Source organism: Cetorhinus maximus, chromosome 16 (genome assembly GCF_964194155.1).
Source record: "Cetorhinus maximus chromosome 16, sCetMax3.hap1.1, whole genome shotgun sequence".
In the NCBI taxonomy this organism is placed as follows: Eukaryota; Metazoa; Chordata; class Chondrichthyes; order Lamniformes; family Cetorhinidae; genus Cetorhinus; species Cetorhinus maximus.
The window spans coordinates 51,269,424-51,277,077 of NC_135894.1; the positions used below are offsets into that span (position 1 = coordinate 51,269,424).

The 7,654-nt window shown below is 42.6% G+C and overlaps 1 pseudogene; it reads right to left on the reverse strand.

The window, feature by feature from the left end:
• Positions 1–1,258: 1,258 nt before the first annotated feature.
• On the reverse strand, positions 1,259–1,770 carry LOC144691951 (small ribosomal subunit protein uS12 pseudogene; annotated as a pseudogene).
• Positions 1,771–7,654: the final 5,884 nt, after the last annotated feature.

The window sequence follows — 7,654 nt, forward strand, 5'->3', positions numbered from 1 at the left end:
AAAAAAGGCAGCATAGAAACTTGGTTCAGAATGCTTCGAGGACCATCTACACCAGACTCAGCATCCGACATGCCCAAAGGAGGGCCAGAGCAGATGCAGCTGCAGAAGTCCCCTCTAACACCAACAAAGACATTGTGAAATTCCAGTTCTGTGCGTGTCCATGCCAATCCCCCACTGGACTCTTCAGTTATGAGAGGACCCATAGAAGACGATGAAATAATTTATAAATCGGACATACTTAAACAATAAGGAGAAAACCACAATGATTAAATATCAGATTAAGAATCAGGCTATGAACCAACAGGCAATTTGTTTAACAATGAATAGGTAAATGAATAGTGTTGGGAATAAAATAGGTCATGTTACAATCCTAATAAAATTTCTGTTCACTTCATACATATATCAAAAACATTAAGGATGGTTTCCTTGAGCTGTTTTTCATCAAAACTAGCTGATGAAAACAGTTGGTCACATTTTGAAACATGTTCTTGGAGTCAAAACTATCCAAGCTAGTTTGTTCATTGTAAACTGTTTATAGATTACCAATCAAAACTCAGGTAGCACAATGTAAGAGCAGGACTCAAACAATTGGCTAGGGTTATCCATCAAAAGGAATTGTAAAAAAAACTATTGGTTATGCCCCTACCTGCAGGCCTGACTCAGTCTTTATCCCAAACACAGCTGTCAATCAAGAACCAACCTCCAGGCTGGCCTAAATCATTTATCCAGATTTCTAGATTTCGATTAGGCTGGGAACGGTGGTGAACAAGGACAAAAACGCTGATGCCAGCAGGCGTGCTGATTTCCCAATGACATTACCTTTAGGGGAGTTGATAGCGTAGTGGTATCGTGCTGGGCTAATAATTCAGAGGCCCAGGGTAATGCTCTGGGGACCTGGGTTCAAATCCTGCCATGGCAGATGGAATTTGAATACAATGAAAAGATCTGGAATTAAAAGTCTGATGACAACCATGAATCCACTGCTGATTGTTGTAAAAACCCATCTGGTTCACTAATGTCTTTTGGGGAAGGCAATGTGGTCTGGCCTACATATGACTCCAGACCCACAGCAATGTGGTTGACTCTTAAATGCCCTCTGAACAAAAGCAACTAGGGATCGGCAATAAATGCTAGCCTAGTCAGTGATGCCCACATCGTATGAATGAATAATTTTTAAAAATCACCATGGAGTTTGGCCAGGGAGGGGAGAAGGCAGCCCTGAGATCCTGCCTGATCCATTAAGGCCACTTAACATTGGTTTTTCTTTTAGCTTTGTCAAACATCTGTTTTAAAATGCTTTATTTTCTATCTTTGTTAATATACTGATAAGTTTAAGATCTTGGTCTCTCCTTCTTGCCTTTGTACAGGGCCAACAGAGATGCATTGGCTACTTTCATCACCTTGAAATGGAAAACAGGAATATCGCCAACAGCATAACCCTTATGACCAAAACCAGCGACTAGAACTTCATCATTTTCCTCAATGAAATTCAAGCAACCATCATTTGGAACAAAAGCCATGATTTTCTTGCCATTCTTAATAAGCTGGACTCGAACACATTTTCTGATAGCAGAATTGAGCTGATTAGCCTCAACACCAACTTTATGCAAGACTATTCCTTTGGCATGGGAGGAGGCACCACCAACTGGTTTGGCCTTCAGGGCTGTCCCCAAGTGGGCCTTCTTGTATTGCTTATCATGCCATTTCTGATCATACCAAAGGTTACTCAACTTTCGGGCTGTACAAAGACCACGGCATTTAGCCATGGTAACAGACTTGGCCTCTCATTGTTAAAAAGCTCATTGAGAACTCATTAAAGGGCATGTACTGATTTTGATGTTGTCCAGTCCGCTTCAGTGAACTGCTCACCCTCGGGTTCTAGCTGTGGCTCTCCTTAAGCATTTCAAGTTTCTCTGAATGTGTAATACTGCAAATGGACGGTACAGCAGTGAAATGGCAGCCATCATATTTAAATCAGGCCTGCACTTGAGCAGTCCCATCTCTGTTCCAACTCCCATAGCCACTAATTGACCGCCAGACCTGTCTCCATGCAAATTAAGGGACTGCCCTGCATGAAACTCAAGGCTGTTTTCCCCACCCCCTCCCACCCCCCTTACGGGGTGGGATCAGGAACGGCAAATGGTCCCTACTTGTATTTTCCATGCCCAAAGGGAAAATTTTGCCCATGGAATCAATTTAAGCTTCATGATCTTGGTTTAGCTGTTGTTTATGACCTGACCATTGCTGTGTGAATTTTGGTTTTTAACATTTCAACTGCTGCAACTAGTGATACATGTTCTAAATCAGAAATCTAATAAAGACAAATGTATAATTGTGTTACAATAATACTAATTACTCTCTCAAGCCTTGCTTTGATAATTTTATAGCATCATCTCTGTTGCTCAATGCCCTACCAATTTGAAGGGCACACCAGACTTCTTAATGCTACACATAATACATAAAATCTACTTTTATTTTGAAATAATTTTACTCATTCAGGCGCATGAATATTAAGAAGATAAAAGTTGGCAACTAAAATATCTATCTTCTAAAGTTAATTTATATTTGAAAATCAGTTTTTTGTTTGCTCATTTGTTTTGATAAGCTGATTTTAGAGATTCTCGAGGCACCACCCTGTTGTCTTTTCTCCCTGTTGCATTAATTCTCTGGAATAATTTGGTAGGAAAACAAAATTTATTTGTAAACCAAATGCATTTTTGCTCAGATTACTTAACGTATGAAAATGTTAACTAAATGTAATAAACTTTACGAAAGTGTATTAGAATATGCAACACAAATGCTGTATTTTTGTATGATGATTCAACATCAGCTTTAATTTAACAGTTATAGCTAGAGTCCTGTAGTTGGCTGAATCTTTTACATGCTGTACCAACATACTGTGGGGCAGAATGACAAAGCATAGGTCTGTACCTTCAGGTCTTTGCAATAATGAAACATCTGTTTTAACTACATTGTAATGTGGAAGTCAGGTTTTGCCTCAGAAAATCGAGACAAAATCAGGCAAAGTTATCTTGGTTCATTTTGGTGCAGTGCTGATGGTTAGTTTTGGGATGGCATTAGTGCAGATCCGATGAACATTGTCTATCCTCCTCCTTTGCCAATCGTGGTGTCTAGCCCAAAGGTACTCAAGAAGGAATTAGATGATAACTCAAAAGCAACTAATCTCACTGACAACCTCACCCAAAAAACAGAAATACAAATTTGAGGATGTTGACACAAATTGTACAAAGCTGTATGAAGTAAAATGTCTTCAGTTTATTAAACAATCAAGAACATCCCATTCTTATCTCCCATGTTTTCCATAAAGGCGATTACCAGCTCTGTTCAAGCTTGTCCTCCAAGTGTGCCATCTCCTCAACTAAAAGTCAGCAGCCTTTCTCCAGCCTCACTGCAACCAATTGGAATTGTGCCAGACAGGCTAAAGCATGTGGAAGACAGGTACTAATTGAATACATGGAAGTAATTTTTACATTTCTATGCAATATAGCATAAATTTCATGTATAGATTTGGTAGCAATTGGAATTTGGTAGGAATTGGAAGGATTTGGGCTTGTGTTCACAGTTTTCCACATTTTTTTTCTAATTTTGGTGATGGAAAAAGGGGAGAGTGAATTGAAACATCTTTCTGGACATGCTCATCACAGATTAGAGCATCCAAAACCGACAACAGCATTATCAGAGTTTGCCTGTGCGTACTTTTAACAATACGCATGACCTGGGAGTGTGCATTGAGGATGATATGGTGGTCAGTGACAGAAGGAAGGTAAGGAGTGTGGAACAGTTGATGAATGGGAAATTGAGTTATTAGTCTTATACTCGAGTGTGTTCTTGGTGCTGTCTAGGCTGCTACCTCCCTTCTGGCAACTGGCAGACTGTGGGCTGGAGTGGGAACCCTAATGATTGGGTGCTCTGTGCCCAAAGGAGGGCCTCGCAGGTGGCCAGATCTGCCCCCTCAGTAAGACCTCTACCCTGCCCTTGTAGTGACACTCCCCTGTCACCAGGGCCTGCTTCACTGGTCCTGGTGAGGCCACCCACCTACCTCTCCTCCGAGACCTCCATCTCTGTTCTTCATTCTGGCTTCATGCAGTACCAACAATGGCCACCACTCCTGGTAGCACATTTGGGTCTGAACAGCCGCCAGTCTCTGATTGGCCAGCAGCTCTTGGAGGTGGGATTCTTGTACTGAAGTCCCCAGGAACTTTGGCAGCAGAGATGTAAGTGCCTGAGTTTCATTTAAACTCATTAGGGCTCCTGGACATAGCCACAGCAGGCTTGCTAGTGGCTCTCTGGCTGGTGGACGGGGTCATTGACATGGCCATTAAATTCAACCTAAGGTCTCTATAATTTCTGAAACCCAGAATTGAAAAGCAAAATGTGAAAAATGAAAGTTGTATTTGTCTTTGTATTATGCTGTAACAATAGGTAGTTGAAAGCTTTGAACTTCACAACCTACATCCATATCTACTAAATTGTGGAAATATATTTTGAGCAATACTATACTGCACATGTCAGGCTGTGAAAAGCCATAGTTATGATGTGCAGACAGTATATCTGTTGATAAGCAGATTATTCAAATTGATGTATTTAGTCCTTCTGCACAAAATAGTGTTGCACAGCTCTTGGGCCTGAACTTCCTCAGAGTGGCAATCAGAGTAGGATTGCCATTCCGCTCCTAGTTTTTTACCTGAATTGTTTTTCCATCCTGTCTCACCTGACCTCCTGACTCCTAGCTACGCGAGACCCGGGCAGTGTAGCAGATCCCCAGGGCTGAGCATTGAGGGCTGCTGTGTTGAATGTAAAGAGGCCATACCCCCTTTTTTAATGGCACTAGTTGCCGTAAGCCAGATAAGTTAAAGGTCCAGCCAAGTTTAAAGGTCCTTGACACGCGTAAAGAACGTGTATTTTTATTTCTGTTGGACTGTTGTAAAGAATGTATCTTTTTATTTTCTGTTGGACTGTGCATTAAATTACAATGGCTGCAATTTGAAAGACGTGTCCACTGGAACAGAATAAGAGATATATACAATGTTGCAGTCCTGGAACAGAGTGTGCCATGAAAGACAGGATGGTGCTGGAAAAGAGTCCTGGACCAAGGGAGCTGCTTGGCAACAATTTTTTAATTGGTTCCTGGCTAGGTGACCAGGTTTTATGTGAGGGCAGTGCAGCAGAATAGCTCCTAGCCCGAAAGGAACAAGCCCTAAAACATCTTTCACCTGTGTGTGGAAGATTCCAGTAATTCCAAAATAATAGCTAGCTGGCTTTTTCTCCTCATATCTCTATAACCTGCTCCCTCTCTCTGAAAACCCCCGTCAAGAGGCAAAGGGGAAAATCACGGTTAGAGGCATTGAAAGGCAAGTGGTCAACCAGTGAACTGATTACTGGAAGTGCTGGAAGACTACCTCGTGTCATCAACGAGAACTGAAAGGAATTTGGAAGGTATCAATCAAAATCAACCCATCAAAACCTGTACTTCGGAATTGGAGCTATTGAACTGTTTTATCCCACTCTTAAAATTCATGTTTTTGTGTGTCTTATTTGTCTTGTATGTGTGTGTATAGAGATTTAAGAAGGGGTAGAGTTTAGATTATAGAGTTAGAAATTAGCAGTTCATATTTCTTGCTTTTGCCACTCGTTAATGACAGTTTGTTCAATAAATAGTTATTTACTTACTAAGTTTACAAACCTGGTGCTTGTATACTGTTAACCTAAATTAAACAGGTAGAATTGGGGCAATCTGGTGGTTTGGTTGAATGTTTCCCCAGCTCAGGGAACAGTGGGGCTTCATATTACAGCGCACTATCCCCAGTGAGTTATGACACAGGCCAGGGAGAAGGTAAGTGTATAAAGTAAGTGAGTGGGATTTGATGGGTGGAGGGGGGTTGGGTCGAGTTGTGTCTGGGGGGGGGGGGCGGGGGGGGAGGTGGGGAGGGGTCAGGAGTATGATTGGGCCTTTGGGGGTGGGGGGTTCGGATCGGGCCTCGGGGGGATGGGGTGTTGAGGCAGACCTCTGGGGAAGGGGGGTCAGGTCGGGCCTCATTGGTTGGGAGGGGGTGTCAGATTGGGTCGGGCCTTGAGGAGAGTGGGGGTGAGAGCTGAGCCTGGCCGGGAGGGGGAGTGGTGTGTTGGGTTGGGGGGGAGGGCGAGGGGGTGGGAGTCGAGCATGGCAGGTTTTGGGGGAGAATCCCTGTGGGAGTGGGGGGAATCCTGTGGATTGGGGAGTTCCCATCGGGCCGTGAATGCTCTTGGAGGTGGGGGGAGGTCTCATGAAGGGGCTAGCTGGAAGGTGGGGGGTGGGGGGGAGACTCTGGGGAGTTGGAGGGGGTGGGGGATTGCCTTTGGGGGTCAGGGGCATGGGGGGGGGGGTGTCTCGTGGGTGTGTCAGTGTGGGGCTGTGCACTAGTTACCAAATGTTAGAAAAGGTTTTAATTCTTCTAACTTTTTCTGGGCAACTATCTATGTAATCCAGTTGGAACCATCCGAAGTTTGTGATTTAAATCATGTTTTCGGATGGTCCCCATGCAGGGCAATTGACCAGGGGAACTTTGCTCTTGCAGGCAATTGCCATACAAACCTTACCTGTGAACTTTCAGAAGGAGTGGGAGTTCCCAAGCGCATCTTTAGGGTAGGCCCCCACCCCCCGCCCCCCCGCCTCCACACCCCCCACCCCCCACTCTCCCAATATGATACCCTGAAGATCGGAAGCTACAGCCCAAAATATTTCACAAAGATACTTTGATATATTCACAAACCCTGTGCTGCAGGGTTTTGTTCCTGTTGTGCAATCACGAGCCCTGACAATTCAAATGTTTTTTGTGTATCTCAGCAGCTGTAACTTTTAGCTTTGCTAACACCTCTCACTGCCAGATATCACTTTCACAAATGCTACTTATAAAATAATGTTGGTAGAATAGGAGGGCTTCTGAAGCCCCCCACTCTTTTAATACAGAGTTCCTAACCCTACAACGCAAAAGACAGTTTCAGACATGGATTACCAGGGCTAATTAATTTGGCCAAGACAGAATGTTCAAATCCTTTGAGCAGCTCAACTCAGTATAATTGAATTGGATTAGATTTCTATAGAAATTTATAGATTTTACACTTTATATCAGCACAGTGACTTCCATAAATAAAGATTAAGTTTCGTCAAAGTATCAGCTTTTTTTATTGATTTGGGATCAATTTCAGAGAAAGTCCAGAAGAATTCAATAGGTAATCAAATTAAAGGGAGTTTAATTGTAAGTGATCCATAGATGTCCACATAGCCCCTACAAAATAAGTGAGTTAAACTGCACAGTACAGTGCACAATGCAGAATTTACTTCATTGCACTGCTTCCTGATTTGGCACAAATCTAGTTACTTTTGGAAGATTATTCAGTTGGAATCCATCTTCGGGCTTAAGTATTGAATGTCATCACAAACTATTGTTAGGTTTTATGAATACTGTGCCTTACAGCAACAACATTCTCCATCTTGATTCAATTTCCTACCCAATGAAAATAATATTCAAAAGAAGTATCTATCTTTAAAATATGGCTTTACAACTATTAAAAATGTTATGAAGCTGATAATTTCTGTGGAACAGCTGCGGGTTTGGCTTCAGATTACCATGCTCAATTTCCTAAGAGGAAGACA